General features: G+C 35.1%; 1 protein-coding gene across 2 annotated transcripts in view; it reads right to left on the bottom strand.

Moving 5' to 3' along the window:
- LOC136989968 (activated Cdc42 kinase-like) overlaps nucleotides 1–8,309 on the bottom strand; it is an 80,409-nt gene extending 72,100 nt beyond the window's left edge. The window contains exon 1 of one of the 2 annotated variants that reach the window (XM_067288278.1): nucleotides 8,079–8,309. The gene's annotated coding sequence lies outside the window, so the exon portion shown is untranslated. The remainder of the gene's footprint in view (nucleotides 1–8,078) is intronic. The other variant, XM_067288276.1, reaches the window with a different exon arrangement.
- Between the last annotated feature and the right edge of the window lie 9,409 nt (nucleotides 8,310–17,718).

The raw sequence follows: 17,718 nt of genomic DNA, 5'->3' as shown, positions 1-17,718 counted from the left end.
TGTATAGTAAACACGATCTTAATAATACAGAAGAGAAAATAGGCCGAAAAAAAGAAAACATTTGCTTTTGATTATATATAAAGAACGATTATAGAATGTTAAATAATAAATACATGATCTGTTTAGTTATATCTATCTGTTAAAAATCAAATCAAATAACGTGGGACAAGTTACATTTCTGTTATTTTTGCTCGAAATTTTAATTTGTTCATGAATTTTTAACTCTTTTCGCTCTAAGAGGGCCTTTTTGCAAGCCCGATATGGATTCGGCAGGGTCCGCAATGGTGCAGTAGGGTGGTGAGGGACGGGCCCCGATGTATTCGAACCGACTACCCCCGATAATTTTCTGAGATTTTTACACCCCGAATTCGATTCTGGGTTTCCAGAGCGGTAGCCTGCCTTCCGGCTGTCTAATGAATAAAGGGCTAAAAATAACAATAATTCGCAAACATAGTGAATACGGCCCACTTACAAGACAATTTTTCATAAATAAAAGCGAGCGAGAGGAGTCAAAATTCCCAAAAAATCGGAAATGTTTCGGGTTATCCAGAACATTTCACACTATTATCCAGATAATTAAATGCACGTGTACTGGATACTGGAGTACCCTCAAGAATCCTTTAAACTACGATTCTTTTTTCCGTTGTGGACGGTAAGAGGGCCTTTTTTACATACCTATCACGAGATCGGACAGGCCCACAATGGGAGCACCGAGTGGTAAAGACGGGGCCCCGACATATCCTGTACAGATCATCCCTAAAAATTCCTGAGGCTGTTTGCTTGAATTCGATCCTAGTTGCTCAAAGGATATTGAAACAAAATTTAATAAACGTAATGAAAATTTTTGTGTAATTTTGTACGCTACCAAACATTAAAGCTGCATAATATTCGGATTTTCAGATAATGCGGGTAGACAATTTAATCGTTTATAATTAATTATAAATGGTTAATTTTTTACTTCACCGGGGAACATTATCCTGTGCGTGGAAAACAAAATCCATTTCAATCGACGAAAAATCTTGGATATGATAAGCTGTGTTTGAATGTTTAAACACCGAATGATATGCCAACGTATGTGTTACACTCTTTGTCATGTTTATTCAGCATCTCCCGAAGTTTTCACTGAAAAACTGACCGACAACGAACCAAAATACGTCCGAATTACAATACGATCTCTTATGCTCTCGTATCACTAAAATAATATTAAAAATTCGCTTTACGTCACGCCTTATATTACGAAATTCTGTTCGTAAACATACTTCATCTCCACCGCACACCGACTTCACGGTTTATAATCGATATGCTTATTTAAGGCCGGTGTATGAATACTTTATTTTATGAAATTATCTTATATTTCGTTTTTGCTATTGTATAGGAGCAAAGTGATGGGTTGTCATCATCATCTGCGTGATTGAAATACGTAAACAAAGATTGAACACAACTGTACACCTACTTCTACAATGGCCGGGTCCCCAGACAGATAGGTTGCCACATTGCTCTGGGGGACCCGAAACCGAATCCGGTCCGATCGAAAAACGCCAGGAATTTTCCAGGATGACCCGTTCGGATATGTCGGGCTCCGCCTGGCCAAACCCATAATGAGCTTGCTAGAAAAAAAGCAATCCTAGTGCCCACAGGGATAAAGAATTTTTAAAAAAATCTATAACTGTATATGAAAAAATACAGACAGACAAGTACTACTGTATACCTACTTTAGGTGCCCTGTATATTTCATATCTTTAAATATCAGGCATTACCTTTTCAAATATTAACCGGCATCAGAAGTACCGTGTCATAAATAAATTTTAAAACTAGGTAAATTTTCGTTTACGCAGCAAATTTACACCAAAAAAACACTTGGTCTGGGTAAATTTCCCTCGCCTTGTGTAAATTTTTTCTTGCCATCTGTATAAATATTTTTCTTGTGTTTATTTTAAAGCATGTTGTAACATTTTGTAGATTAGATGATGATGATTGATTCGATCTAACAATCAACCCGAATCAATTATCCCAGTTACAGTTTATTTCAGAAAAAGAAAGCGCGGTTTTTCCCTATTCGTAAAAAATACGCGTAATTGCCAATTAATTCTTAATCTAAACGATATTTTATGTAAGTAATTATGTGATTGGTAAAATAATGTATCGTACACTCGTTATTTAATTATTTCTTCGAATTAGGTTATCAAAATTTAAAGTTATCTCGTTATTTATATAACATAAAGTGTGCCTTAATATAAAGTTTTAACACATTATATTAAATCACACAAAACTTCACAGTGGCGCGTTATACTACGAGCAAAAAGGGCAATTGCCTGGGACCCCACTAACGGTGGGCTCCAAACCGATCTTTTGTAAGAATCTTTCCCCGAAAATTCCCCCCAAGAAAAATGTCCGAAGTCAACGAATTCAAATTTGCTGGGTCCCGTAAAGCCACAACGCGCCACCACCCTCGAAAAATTACAAGAATTAATTTAAAAATACTTTAAATCTTCAGACAGGCTCGGTAGATATTGAGGGGATGAAGGAACCATATTTCCCGAACCAATAGTCCAATTTTTCTCCGAAATTTCTCCCTAATACACAAATCTCCCAGCAAAATTTCAGAAATTTTCGACAAATGGCACAGAAATTATTAATCTTCAGAGTGGGTGAAAAAATAGTGCACCCCCACACACACTAACATCTATAACAAACAGGAAAAAAAACCCAATTTTTTTTTTGCATTTCTCGACATTTCAAGGTCTCTTCAGTCCAAAAATGTAAAAAATCTTGGGGAGGGGGTCATTTTTTTGACTGATCGCCATACTTTCCCTCTGTTATATAACAGCTGGGAAAGTAAAGTCAGTAAACAGTAACGCAAAAACTCAATAATATAATCGTATAACACATGAAAAACCTCTATTAAAGACTTTTAATCTATTTAATTATTTTAACACGTTACATCATTTTTCATCTATTAAACTAAAGTGTTTGTTTTTAAGGAAGAGCAAACAAAAATGTAAATAATCCAGCTTTTATATTGACAAGTTCATTTTAATTAAGCTCTTAATTGCTTTGGTATTCAAAATTATTCTTTAACGAGAGAGATAAACGGAATATTTATTTAGAACGTGGCTTTGCATTCGAAGAATTCGTGTTCTTGACCGTTAACCTTCGTATTTATTAGCATAAAATTTGGCGCCGAATGCCAACAAAGAAGACGTACTCGTACGCCCTACTCACTTATTTATTATCGGTAAAAGCACTCATTTATTTATTCATATTATAGGGATTTTTAATGCACGTATTAAAAAACAAATGGACACCGGTTGTGGGTTCGTGCCTGGCCAATGCGGAGTTTTCTGGGTTTTCTTCCAGTCAGTAAACCTAAATAGGGACCAAAGACTTCCTTCTCGGCAGATGACCCACCAGTCTCGTTGCCGTATATGGATAAAACCATACCCACGAAATTCCCCCGTAAAACTGCATAAGTTTTAATATAAATCAAACTCCATCTTAGTGGCCAAGATATAAGCTTCCCGAAGTGACATTTATTCCCATTTACGTGGCCAACGAAACAGGAAAAATCTCGTGTTCCTAAATTTAACCTATTGTTTAATGCATTTCAAACAGAGTCGAGCTTTGTTGCTATAGTTTTGGAGTTAGTTTGCCCAGATCTATGTTAGACAGTACTCTAATTACAGGTTTGTATACCAATTTATTTTTATAACTCCACTTAAGTGACCACCTCACTTATGTGGCAAAGAAATTGTACACCTTAAAGCTGGCCACACAAGTGAGGTTTTACTGTGCTCTCATTATTAAAAAAAAAACGCCTATATTGGTCGTGTTTTCGGAGATTTAGGGTGGAGATGGCGAAAGTGACCTCACTTTACCCCATCATATACGTAACTACAATGCATTTACGTACAGATCCATATGATAAGTAAAACCTGTCCAACACGGATGCCGAATAAAACGAGATACACCTGTCTAAACGGGAAAAATTCTTCAGAATAGCGATATTTTTATGTTGTGAGAAACCTGTTCGAGACGGAAACCTGCCAGACTGAAAAAAATATTCAACACCGTGCGATTCCGGCTTACGCAGGTTTTACCGTACGTGTAACAATAAATCATTCAATGTTAATTTATTATTTTCATTTCACCTTACACTTCTAGATAAATAAATTATGTGACTAATCTTTGTCACTTCTTTCAATCTTGCACTAAATAATAATAATAATAATAATAATAATAATAATAAATTACTACATAAATGCAGTTTTGTATGTCTACAATATAATAACGACACTCGACTACAAACAGACGATTAAATAATTAATTACATGCAAATATTTACGGAACGAACGAATAAATTATAAACACTCGTACGTAATTATTGTGTTCAACAATGCAAACGGTGTTCTGTAGTAATTATTGTTTTATACAGAACGTAGTCGAGGGGCGGTGTATTAATTTACACCAAGATAATTCATCTTTTTGTTAGTTTAATTCCAGCTCTAACAATTGCATAACGAGAAATATCGAATATTTAAATTTTTAAAGGAAGTAACAACAACAAACGTACTGAGAATTTCTAAGAAATCCATACTTGTTCCGGGAACGTCGTTATACGAGATATAAACTATGGCAGCTGTCATCGATGCCAGTGTCGCAACGGCACTCGACATCTCGCTCTACACTCTACAAATTAAAATACGTCACACAGAATATTAATTAATCGCGCGACTAAATTCAAATTCTTCCTTTTTATGTAATTGTTATTGTGTGACGTCTTAACACTAAACGTATTGTTTTAATTAACTACGATACGTATAAATTAATCCCGTTTAATTTAAATTGCGAAATACTCGAGGTCGAAATACTTTTTTTTTTTAGTTTCCATCATCGAAAGATAATTGAATAATTTAATTTTAAAGCTGGGGTAGGGCGAGTTTCGTTTTATTTACAGATCAGAGCACCGATTAAGAACAATTTTACGATTGAAAATCTCTCGGGTCAAGGCTGAGTAACGTGTAAAACGATTTAATACACGTCATTTTATTTAATATTTAGGAGAAATTCGATTAAAAGCTTTTTTCGGAAGAGAGCGAAACCATATCGTCTCATCTGTAATTTTGCAACGGCAACCGAAGCCTTAAAAAATAAAAATAAAAAGTTAATAACTCCATCCATCTTTATAAATTTACAGATAAAAATATAAAGATTGTACTTCTAGTTAATGGCATTCAAACTACTAAGAAATTCTCTTAATTTATCGTTTGTAAGATCATTTTTTTTTAAATATGTAGTAACAATTAATTAACGTTGTTTTAATAATGGTAAATAGTTGTACGATCGATCGCAATCTGATCAATTTTTAAATTGATCGAAAAAATTTTTTCGCCATTTAAAAAATGCCGAAGGAATGATTAATACGGTGTATCCATATTAATCACCCCGATGCATTATATAGTGTATAGTGAATCTATATATATAGAGTGTGGGCGTCATAAATCTATACATTGTGAATATAGTGAAGATTTCCGGGGAGGCAAAGCTCGAAGACGAATAATTACATCAATAAATTCTTAATTATTTAATTTTTTCGGTGTACACAAGTAGATTAAAGAATATACTATTGCATCAAAGGGTCATGTGGTCGAAAGTGTAAGGTTACACGTCTCGATCGCTTCTACGATTATAATTTTTGGAATTTTTTACTCGATCCCTGGGGGGAGAAGTGTCTCCTTTCCCCTCTCTGCGGACACCCGCGATATAGTTTATCTATATATAATTTATATTAATATAATCGTCTAAAAATGCAACAATTCCGATATTTTTTTCTATTTGTTAAGTGGTAATTAACTTAGAAATTCAGCCAATTAATCCCCCCGTTTCCGAATTTTTTTTCATACTGGTGACATCATGTCATGGATACTATCAAACACGAGACGTAACTATTACCAAATAAGCCATGGTATTTATTAATTATGATTCATATTAACAGAGAAGTGTTTCGTATTATGTTATATTAGAAGAGTACAATTATATTTTCGCAGAAACTAATTAAAAATCGTTACGGCCAGGCAGTAAAGTTTACTATATTTAAAAATTGTTAACCTAAATCGAGAAGTCGGTCGACGAGCCGAGTGACAGAAGGTAAAATTGTCGTGTTTACCAGCTGTTGTAAAGGAAACAAAGAAATGGCAAAAATTCCATTGTCCTAGTTCAATAATTAATTATTTAACAATCGTTGATAATACTTAATAGTAAATTAAACACGATCATTAGAAAGAATCAGAGTGAAAAGATGAAAATCGAAGGGTGGAGTTCGCCACAACTGATGAAAGCTATCGAGTTTTGTGTGTGGTCTCTTATACAAGTAGGGTCATGCATGGCTGCCTCCTCACAATTGTATAAACTTCGGCGTGCCATCAATTGAGTCTATTATGAATGAAATGTCCAGTTATGATTTTCTGTGTACACGCGATTGTCAAATTTTCTACTCGCTACCGTATTTAACGCGTAAACAAATAAATAACCCAACACAGTACTTATTGTTTCGAGTAGTGAAGTGATTTTCTCGTCAGGATGTTTCGCTTTCGCTTACGAAATGGAGAAGAATCATTATAAAATTTTAATTCTTAGCTCGTAAAATAATAGTTTTTCCGTATATTTGCCATCTGCCATTAAAATCTTTCCACCTGCTTAGTGTCGTGAATTCGTTTTTTTCTTTTTCTGTGTCCACGTGTTGTTTAATGGATTCGTCTAGCCAAATTTAACGCTTTAAATTCGAAATTTTCTAAAATACAATTTATATAAACGTCTTTTAGTCTTTTAGAGGCATAATTTTATATATTTTTACATACAAACTAAAATAACGGATAATAATTACTTGTAATTAACTGAACTTATAATCCTCGATCGATGCAAACACAAAAATTACAATTTATAATGACCCTTATTACAATTAATTTTGGTTCCTAATTTGAATATTTTAAAGTGTTTTTTTTTTATATCATCATTGATAATTCTGAACATAGTAAAATTAAATATGAAATTATTTACTCAGTCAGGAGGCACGACTTCTTTTCATTTAGGGTGTGCCATATGGCAACCACACATAAAATAAACATTATGTATCCGATTCACGAGTGTTTACTCATTCTTAAGATTGTTCTCACCCCTCTTATCACCGAGATATAACTCCCATTTGAATGAAATATATTCTACGTGTAAAAATATTCCAAGATATTACATCCATTCGTCACTTTACACAACGAGATTTTTTGTATAATTGAAGTCTTCCAGAGCATCAAAAATTGATTCATTGCCTTCGTTTAATATTCGATAGGTCCATTAGATAATTTCGCTTTATCTTTATTTAGGGGGGTAAAATCGATTGGTAACTCGTAAACAATGCTCCCGAGAATACTTTTTTGTGGCAACACAAAAATGCTACTAAAGTACAAAGCGAACAATGCGCTCATCGCATTGTGAAATCATTCCCACGATTTATTTATTTTTTTCTGTGTCTCTTCTCTCTGTCAATCAGGTTTTCTATTATCGAATAGAAAATTTATATGGCACTTCCTTTTTATTTCGTAACCCAGAGAATTGATTGCTTAAAAAATAGAAAAAATTCTTAAAATATTAATTAATTAACTCAACTGGAAGTGGGTATTCCGCGCAGATGTTTTTTGTTCGTTCGATTGTCGTTTATAAAAATAGCACAAAGTGTTATTTGGCAAGAATTTTTATCTGCAACAAATTTAGCGAGAGTTGAATGAAACTTAATTTCGTAAAAAAGAAATCCGTCCGAAGTTTACAAAAATTTAAATAAATAAATGCTAAAACGTACTTTATTTAACTTTTAATTCGAATTTTGGGCAGTAAATTAGTCACGTGTTCGACTACACGTGATTCATAAACGAAGCTGCACAATGGTGCCCGTGGGATGCCCCACACTAATCGTAAATTGCTCTATTAATTGGCGGGTGTTTAATTGGCCTTCAAATTAACGGTTTTGGCTAATTTACGGACGATAAATCTACACGAAATTACTTATAAGACGAGCGATAAGCGGCACTTACCGGTGAGGAGCGATCCTAAAAACTAATGCATTCACACGAATCTTAATCCAAAGAAATCCAGACGTTTATGTGAACGGCACGACGCAAACACTTTAAATGAGTCATTCACCGTCCACCCCCATCCATTCCGGCAATGATCGCTTCCGAGCGTTGATTGGTTGGACCCGCTCTACATTTTTTTTTCTTTTTCGTCTACTTTAATTCAAACAGTTGCCCCCAAGTTGCTTTCGATTATTCAATCACTGTGACCATTTCCTCTTTATATTATGCCCCGTCAATGGCTGATATGCACATATTTGGATTGCCGAATGTCTAACTTTTATAGAATGACTAATGTAACAATGAGTGAAGCTCGTCTTACTTGTAATAAATGGTATATTTAAAGAGGAAACACTACCAATTTATCGTATTTACACAAACGGCAGATTTAAATGTCGGTAGTGTAACTGGAGAACCTTCTCGGGAGTGTTTTCCGTAAAGTTATACTGTATATTTAAGGAAAAGACGTTAAAATACTGCTACGTGCAATTATTGTATTTGTAAATCTCGACAGGAGAAGATTATTATGAATGGTAGGACTTAAATTGAGTGATTCCCAAAGTGGGTGCCATCGCCCCTTGGGGCCAATAGAAGACTTATTAAAGGGAAACGCTCGAAGATGTGGAGGATAAAAATTCATTTTGGAACATAAAAAACTACGATTGAACTTTATATAAATACACTAAAGCCGGTTTTAAGACACGAGACTTTATAATTAATTAATAAAGTACTTATAAACAATTATTAAAATTTATCATTCGATGTATCATTTTTGATCGATTTTACGGGGCACACTAAAGGGGGTGTAGTCCGAATAGTTTAAGAAGCACCGACTTACGTAGTTAATTATATTTAGTACTAAATAAAATTTAAATTAGTAGAGTGCATAAGAAACAATTTATGTATTTTTCCTTCTAAATTTTCCCGTAATTTTTCAATTGGTTTCCTTACGTATCTTATCTTTCCTCTTCATTGATTTATCCTCTTTCTTCTCTTGACAGACTTCCTTCAAGCATTCCCAACCGTCTCAACACTCCTCTTTGATAATCTGATTATCCTATTAATTCAATCTCCCCGTATCTTACGACAATCGTATCTATTTATAGGCCCACAATGGCCTATCCGAAGCAAAATTATATTGTTTTAGTTGGCAAAATTATCGTAGATAATTGCCAGTTATTTTAATTAATGGTAATTAATTACGAATACGGTTAATCGTACAATATTTGGGTGCACTTCATTTCGATTTAGGATGTTAGACGATCTCTAGAAGTACACCAAGTAGCCTCTTCAATTTCTCAGATGCGAGGAACACGAAAATTGTCACAACGCGTTCACTACAATTGCCAGTGGCCTTGGCTATTCAATGTAATATATTGTGACGTACGAAATTGTATAAACATCCGCGAAACGGTCTTCCAGGGATATTTATATCATTCTGCACAACACACTTCTGTTAATATAAAGAGGAGGGAAAAAACAGGAAGGAATGTCCAGTAGTACATGTACCAGAGAGATCATGTTACTTATCTATCGGACGTAAACTCTACTCTACACGTACACGACTGTACAGATAAATTACAATTAAGTATTTCAAATTTAAAGCATTTGAATTATCCAACGCGCTTCAAACCTTCCTTCCATTTTTAGACTATTCTAGGAGAATCGAGCAAAATGCCCCGCAAAACCTCCAGCTGGAGGTTTTGGGGGGCCCGGGAGAAATTTATCAGTGGGCCCAAAAATATTCACAAAAAAATAATTTTTTTTAAAAAATCAAATTTTCTTAGAAATTTGAAAGTGTGGGGACCTTTTAAGTGGTTTCGAACCCGAAATACAGACGTCTGAGCCAGCTTCGAAGCCAAAGATATGTAAATTTTTACTTAAAGATTACTTTTTTCTTAGTTAAAATTTTAAATTATTAACAGATCGAACGATGGTTACGTTTAAAACGCGTCTAAACACTTCAACGACACTTATTATACGATTTGCATTTAATTCGATCCTTCAATTTTCTTGTGTTTATCGCATTTTTAATCACAAACTCTCGACAACACTTAGAATTATTTGTTTATGTAAATATTTGCGAATTCAGCATCTTTAAAAAATTCAATAGGAACATTACACTAAAGGGTGAATGCACTCTTAAACTATTTATTTTCTTTTATGTGAATTTAGCATATTTGAATAACGTTGGCCAATCGTCTATTCCGTTAGAAGATATTGACCTTTCTTAACCATGACTTAGTAATCAATCGGTGGCAACTTTCTGATCTTTTGTAGCTTGTTACAGATGTCTTTCCTGTCTCGTCCACGCCTGTGATACGGTTAATACGGCGTATCACTTTCTGTTTCTTCGCCAATTTTTAACCAGACATTTGTACAAAACGAAAAAATAAAAAAGAAGAATATTTTAACGAAGATATTTAATGGATAATTTATTTTAAATACACTATCTATTATGACAAACTTTTAATTTATGGTCTTGAGTCATGGGCATCCACAGAAGCTTCGAGACAATTAAATTTTTGGGAGTTTTTTCCATAAATAGAATACAGTATTGCATCAAAACGTCCTGTAGTTGAGGGTGTAAGGTTACCTATCTCAATCACTCTTACAATTGTATGTAATTTAAGGAAATTTTTTACTCGATCCTGGGGAAGTGCCCGTTTCCCACGACTCGTGGGCATTTTCATTCATAACGATTATTTTAATACTTTTAAAGCCGTTTTCGATGTGTGTACCTCATAGATGAACAAATTAAAAGTTATCTGTATTCTAAGGTAGACGGGAGGATAAAAGCAGACATCCGTGGTTTATTTATGGTAATGTAAATCTCTCTATTCACGATACGATTATTTATATTATCCCTATAATGCTTCTTTAAGGGACGAAAGCACGTTACTCTACAGTCCAGTTTAAATTCTTAATACAGTATTCCCATCGGCCAGTTATAGGATATTTTAGTTAAGACACGACATAAAGTTTCGTGCACCCCTCTTAGTATTAAATAAACTAAATAAGCATTTTATCCGAAGGAATTCGATTCCGTAAGGAGCAAAAACCCTATTTTTAATTTAAAAAAAAACACTAAAGAAAACAAATGCAGTTTCGGAAAAGGAAGGAGCAAGTCGAATGAACTCGCAGGTCACGTGGCAACTCGATCACCCTTCATCTAACTTACGATCGCTGCTGGAAATTTATTTATTTATTTTTAGCGCCAAAACATTTTAATTTTAATAATACACTTCCTTCTTTAATTTAGATTATCGCTGAACAAATCATAAATATAAAATTCTGTAATAATTTAAATATTGTATAAAGTAAATGTATAGATTTAAATATTAAAAATAAATAATTAATTAAATAATATTTTAAAACCGCTTTTAACCCTTGTCCAAATAAACTACTTAAATGTAATTTAATTCTGAAATTTCTGAGACCTTTTCCCGCTTCAACTAGACTTGTTGAGACAAATAATAACACTAACAAAAGCTAAGACACGTGACAAGACGTGTACCGAATTAATTCATTGGCTCTTCATTCTTTTACATGGAAACTATTTTATATATTTCGACGAATGTATTTTTTTTAAATAATATTTTATACAAAAACTACGAGAGAATGCAAACTACATAATAAAAAAATCAGAAAAGTCTATAAAGTTTATAGAGTAACACAATACAGAAAAGTAAAGAAATTACCGCACCAGCAGTTGTATACGTACCACTGGTGGTACGCGAGAAGGGTACAAGTGTATACACAGAAGCAGTGGCGCGTTATCCTGTGGGCAAAAAGGAAAATTGCCCGGAACCCCACTAACGGAAGGCCCCAAATCAATTATAAGAAAATATTTCCCCCAAAAAATTCCCTCGAAATGCCTGAAGTTAACAGCGCACATGGGCCCCACGAAGCTGTTACGCTCCAGTGATCAAATTGTTCGCATGTTCATGAAAAATGTTTATTACATTACATTATGATCTAAATAACGTATGACTCAGTAATTACTTTCTGATGTTACCACATTTGTAAAACTTTAAAAAATGATTTTTACTTTCTCTGCTGTTTTGAAGCTTAATAACTCCCGTGTCTTTTGTCGAAAATTTCCGAAATTTCGCAGGAAAATTCATGTATTTGGAGGTTTGATGCTATTAAATTTTAGTGGTTAAAGGTCGAGAGGTGGGGGAGATAGAGAGGATCACGTGTCGTGTGCGGTCGGACTTAATGATTTCAATGATGAGAATAATTTTGTTCGTTATTAGCATTTATAATTATTTTTTTATGAAACTCGTCTCTACCCTCAAAATTAAGCTTTCGACCATTCTATAATAATTAATAACATAAAAGTTATTTTAAAATAAAATTTTTAAACAGATGGCGCCACACGCAATTTTAATTCTTTTTTTGCCGGGAAAGTCACGCAACTCGTTGCTGGGATTTTTCAGTTGTTTGTTTGTGTACGGTAACGCAACTTAGAGGAATTCGCCGGGGAATTCCTCCCCGGTGGACTTTATATGGGAAACGCGAGACACGTGTTAGACACGTTAAAAGAACTCCATGTGGCGAGGTGCGAACCCAAGACTAATTGCCACTGTTCGGTGACTCTTTGTTTTTTTTAAATTTGTATTTTATAATAACTTAAATTATGTTTATAATGTTAGAGAAACGTTTAGATTTAAATTCAACAATAATGTAAGATGTTTACACGCTTTTAAAACAGAAATTAACAAAGAAAAATCAAAAGTAAGGAAATTAAAAAAATACATTAATATTTTTTTTATAGTATAAGGAAAAATTACATTTATTTCACAGAAAATGTAATGGTACAAAAGTGTATAATAGTCTAATTTTAAAAAATAAATGAAGCGTAACATTATGACTTATCGTACATTAATTTGATTATTTTTATCATTTATTTGAATATCTTTGAATAAAATAATAATAAATCGAATGTATATTATCGTGACATCGTCACAATGACGGGTTGCAATTTTTAATTATCTTTTAATTTGAAGAATCACGTCACTTCCGGTCCAGTCCGGAATTTCGTATCTCGGGGCCTCCGACCCATTCGGTTTCGATTTTCATCGATCTAACTCCGTTCTCGAGACTAACGAAGGAGGACGGAAGGACAGACAAAAAAAACGGACGACAGTAGGAATGTGTGCATTTGTAATTTGAAGATGGCTGCACAATAAAATAAAATACGTAAATCTATTCATATAATTTTTATCAGTTATTATAATCAAATACAATCATTTTTATCATCTTTATTAAAATCGACGTGCGTAAAATTCTATTTCTAGAATTGATTTTAATCTCAATAAATTATTGCCAAATTAAAAAAAAATTAATTTATTAATTTAGTCAAGTTATTAATTATTAAAAGATTTCGTTTTGACAGCGCCGGAAGATAAAAACTTAACAATTGCATTATTCACTTTAATAATTTTTAAAATATATCAGGAGTCAGGGCAGTGACTCCCCGCCAAGTAAAAAAGTCACTGACTAACTATACATACAGAAATCAGTTGCCGATTTTCCGGAGTCGATTTCTATGCGCCCCAAACACCCGAAGTAATTCCGAACGCTTCGTCCGAAAGACAATTGTTTTCTTAGGTAGTGTGCAAAATTTCAAGATTTTCCATAAATGGGTTGCTGAAATATAAACAATTGAAAAGTGCAAAAATCGCCAAAAAAGCTGTATTTTCTTCCTTTTCTTCATCCGTCACTGCAGACGCTCGTAGAGAAAAACTATCGGGTCTAAAAAGCTCAAATTTTAAACTCAAGCCTTTCTCGTTATCAGTCAGGTGTTTCGGGTCGATAGGTCAAAGTTCACGAGAGTTTCCCACAGAGCTAATTCAGTTTTACAGCTTAATTTAAAATTGTATGGAAACAAATGAATTTGTATTCTAAATGTTACTTCAGAATTACAAAAGCTGAAATCTATGCCAGTTAAAACTTTTTATAACGATTTTTCTAAATGGGGTACCGAAAGCACCGGTCGAGGCATTGTGGGCCTGGCCGAATCCATAATGGGCTTGCTAAAAGAGGCCCTCTTAGAGCCCACAGGGCGGAAAGTTTAAAAAAAAGTACACTCTCAGTAATCCGACCGTTGGCTTTTTTAAAAGCTCTTTCTGCCCCGTGGCACCAAAAAAAAAAAAATTTTCTTGGTAAGCCCATTATGGATTCGGCCCGACATATCCGGACGTACCATTCTCCAAAAAATTCTTGGGGTTTTGACCCGCTTGGATTCGATCCCTAGTCTCCAGAGCAGTAAGCCTTTCTACATTTTCAGTAATCCGACACTAGTCGACTCTTGTATTATCGGCACTGTTACCGAGTCGTAGAAAAGCTTTCCACTAGTTCAAATTACAATTTATACTAAATTTGAACACTTTCCCATTAAATGTGGCATGATATCGGGCTCGAGCTTGGACAGTACGAGGACCATATTAAAGATTGTTAGGCTCGTCATCTTACGTTGCACAAAAAAGGTTTAGAATATTATAATACACCACTGTATAAATACAAAAATCAGTCCTCGAAATTTCCTACCAAAATTACCGTACCTCCCACTAAGTGTAATGGGAGACGGCCGGATGGCCGAGCGGTAAAGGTGGCAGCCTACCGCTCTGGGGGACCCGGGATCGAATCCGAACGGGTCGAATAATCCCCAGGAATTTTTCGGGGGGTGGTCCGTTCGGATATGTCGGGCCCCGTCCCTCACCACCCGGTCGCCCCATTGTGGGCCTGGCCGAACCCATAATGGGCCTACTAAAAAAGAGGCCCTCTTAGTGCCCACTGGGCGGAAAGAGTTAAAAAAAAAAAAAAAAAAAAAAGAATAAGTGTAATGGGAAGCCACCAACTTCACATCATGTTTACCAGTGAAGGCAGGGCGCTCGGAGTTCAACTTTTCTGCGTCATTAACAGTTGACTTCGTGTTGTCAAATTCATTTATGTGCCATTTAATCCGGCAATATTTTTATTCCGGCCTCATATATGTCGGATTATCGAGACTGCGCTGTAATTTTGTAATTTTTAATGCTTCTGTAAACTGATTAGAATAAGTGTTGCCCAAGTAGATCCTACTATAATAAATGTAAAGAAAGCCTTTTACTCACTTTAAAATTTTGCATTATACAGTAGAGCGCGTTTATCCGAAAGCGTCGTTGACCGAAAGCTTTCCAGTCGGACTGTGTCGTGCTGAATCGAACGTTTTTGATACTAGATTAACTTCTAAAGTATAATTTCTTTTGTTTTTATATTTTTCAATATATTTATTTTGTTTGTACAAAATAAAGAAATAATTTTTAACGATACAATAATCTCGATTATTATTATAAAAATTTTCGTTATGCTTAAAATCGACGAAAATTCAACACGAAGCGATACGCAACGGAGAAAAATTTCAACATCGGATAGGTTAATTAATATATTTTTTCGTACATAATCGGTTATCCGAACAACCCCAGTCCCCAATTGATTCGGATAACGACGCTCTACTGTATATTCATTTTACAGCAAACGTTTTCAATGTAAATTTCCGGGGATACTATAGATTACTAGCTATGGAATTTCGGCACTTTGAATATATATCTGAACTTAGGGGACCGAGACGAGTTCAACGATACACTACTATTGGACAGGAGACGAAAAATAAGAAACTTATCACACTTTTTTTAATGCTTTCAGCCTTTCACACAGACGGCACCGTAGTCGTTAGTGCTGCCATTTCGCGGTAAAGTCTGCAAACAAATTAAAAAAAACACGCTGAAAGGCAAGAAATTGCACGAACAGTCGAACGCCAGTTCCTTTTTTTTCAAGCATCGCGACTCCCGATCGCCATAGCGCGGTCGGCTCGTAGTACTAGCCGACCGCGAGCGATAGCCAGACCGAGGGGCCGTAGCCAGTGGCGTAGCGTAGTGGGGGCGGCACTTTAAGGAGGCGGCAAAATTTTCCTCCGCCCCGGGCGGCTGACACCCACGCTACGCCACTGGCCCACGCTACGCGCTAGCCCCCGAGATCGACTAGCGAGGATGTGCGAAAAGGACTTAACTCGAACTGCAGACGATCGGTGTGCTCGTGGATCAACATCTGCCACTGTTGAAGGTATATATGGCCGACTTGCCGGACTACGTTAAACACGCTATAGGCTTAGCGGAGAGAGTGTCGCGTCAGGCCCATCCTAGTCTCGTGTAATGATTAGTTAGCTTTCGTAACTCTCACCTGACCGTCTTGTTCGTACGCCAGGTTCCCTGTCGTATGTCCAATCAAGATAAAAGTCCACTAAATCTGTCTTTAGATTTTATTCACACAAAACAAAAATCAACTATTTACATTAATTCGGTTACAAGAGCATTCCACTATATTCCCGCGCCTTTTTGGAACTTAACAACTTTTTTCTTGGTGTTGTCCAACTCTCGACAAAAACCAAAATTCCCGCCATCTAGTGGGATGAACGGGTCAGAGAGCGACGCGACTCCCGATCATCGCGCGATCGCCGAAAAAAGTATGATAACTTTCTTATTTTTTGTCTCCGGTCCAAAAGTAGGGTACCGTTGAACTCGTCTCGATCCCGAGTTCAAATATACAGTCAAACCTGTTTTTATGCGCTCTTTTTATGTGCGATTTTTATTTGTGCGATTTTTTTAATGCGAATTTTTAATTTGTGCGGTATAGTTGGCGACTAGTCTCGTGCGATTCGTCATGTCTTACGTTGACTTATTATAGCTAAATAAACTTATTATAGCATAAATGCACTTATTATAGTAATATTATTGCATGAATATGCGAAAAATGAAATAATTTACTTTTTAAGTCAACAAAACACCACCTGGACAAAAATATGTAAAACAGACGATAGACCAGACGATGCAGTCAAGTGCTGACATCTGTTGTCAATAAATTCGATTTCGTACGGTTTTGAGTTATTTTCTATGTGAGACTTTTTTTATGCGGTCCCTGTTGACCGCATAAAAAAAATATTTTTTAATTGTGTCGCGAAAACTATTATTTACAGCCATTCGTGAAGTTTCGTGAGATTTTTTTTAATGCGTTTTTTTTAATGCGGTCCCTATCCCCTGCATAAAAACAGGTTTAACTGTATACTCAAATTCCCGAAATTCCATAGCTAGTAATCTATAGTACACCCAAATTTCCTTCGAGTAACTTTTCGCTTTTTTACAAAATTATTCTGTTGTATGCAATTATGCGTTCTGTGGATGTATAACTGCGTACAAAAAACAGCAACTCGCTCGCATCACGTGTACAGAAAAACAATTTTTAACATTTAAAATGAAAAACTCCAGTTCGTTCGTGTTAGCAACACGGGAGTGGAAAATAAACAATGGTTACAGTGGTATATCTTTTTGGTGAGAGGTTTAAAATTGATTTCTGGTAGGATTTTGGCCAGAAAGAAAACGGAATTTTTTAAGAAGCTTTACAGAAGATTTTAAGTTAATTTTTTACCGTAAAATATTGGCACAGAATTCAGCTACACACAGTATACAGTGTCAAGAAGAGGAATAATGGGGTAAAATTTCCTGGGTCCGGGATTCTCAAGGGCCCCGGACATCAACCAATAATTTGTTTTTTACGCTCT

The sequence above is a fragment of the Centruroides vittatus genome, unplaced genomic scaffold, assembly GCF_030686945.1.
Source record: "Centruroides vittatus isolate TY-2023 unplaced genomic scaffold, ASM3068694v2 scaffold_861, whole genome shotgun sequence".
Taxonomy (NCBI): domain Eukaryota; kingdom Metazoa; phylum Arthropoda; class Arachnida; order Scorpiones; family Buthidae; genus Centruroides; species Centruroides vittatus.
This window is presented reverse-complemented; position numbering and strand designations above follow the sequence as displayed.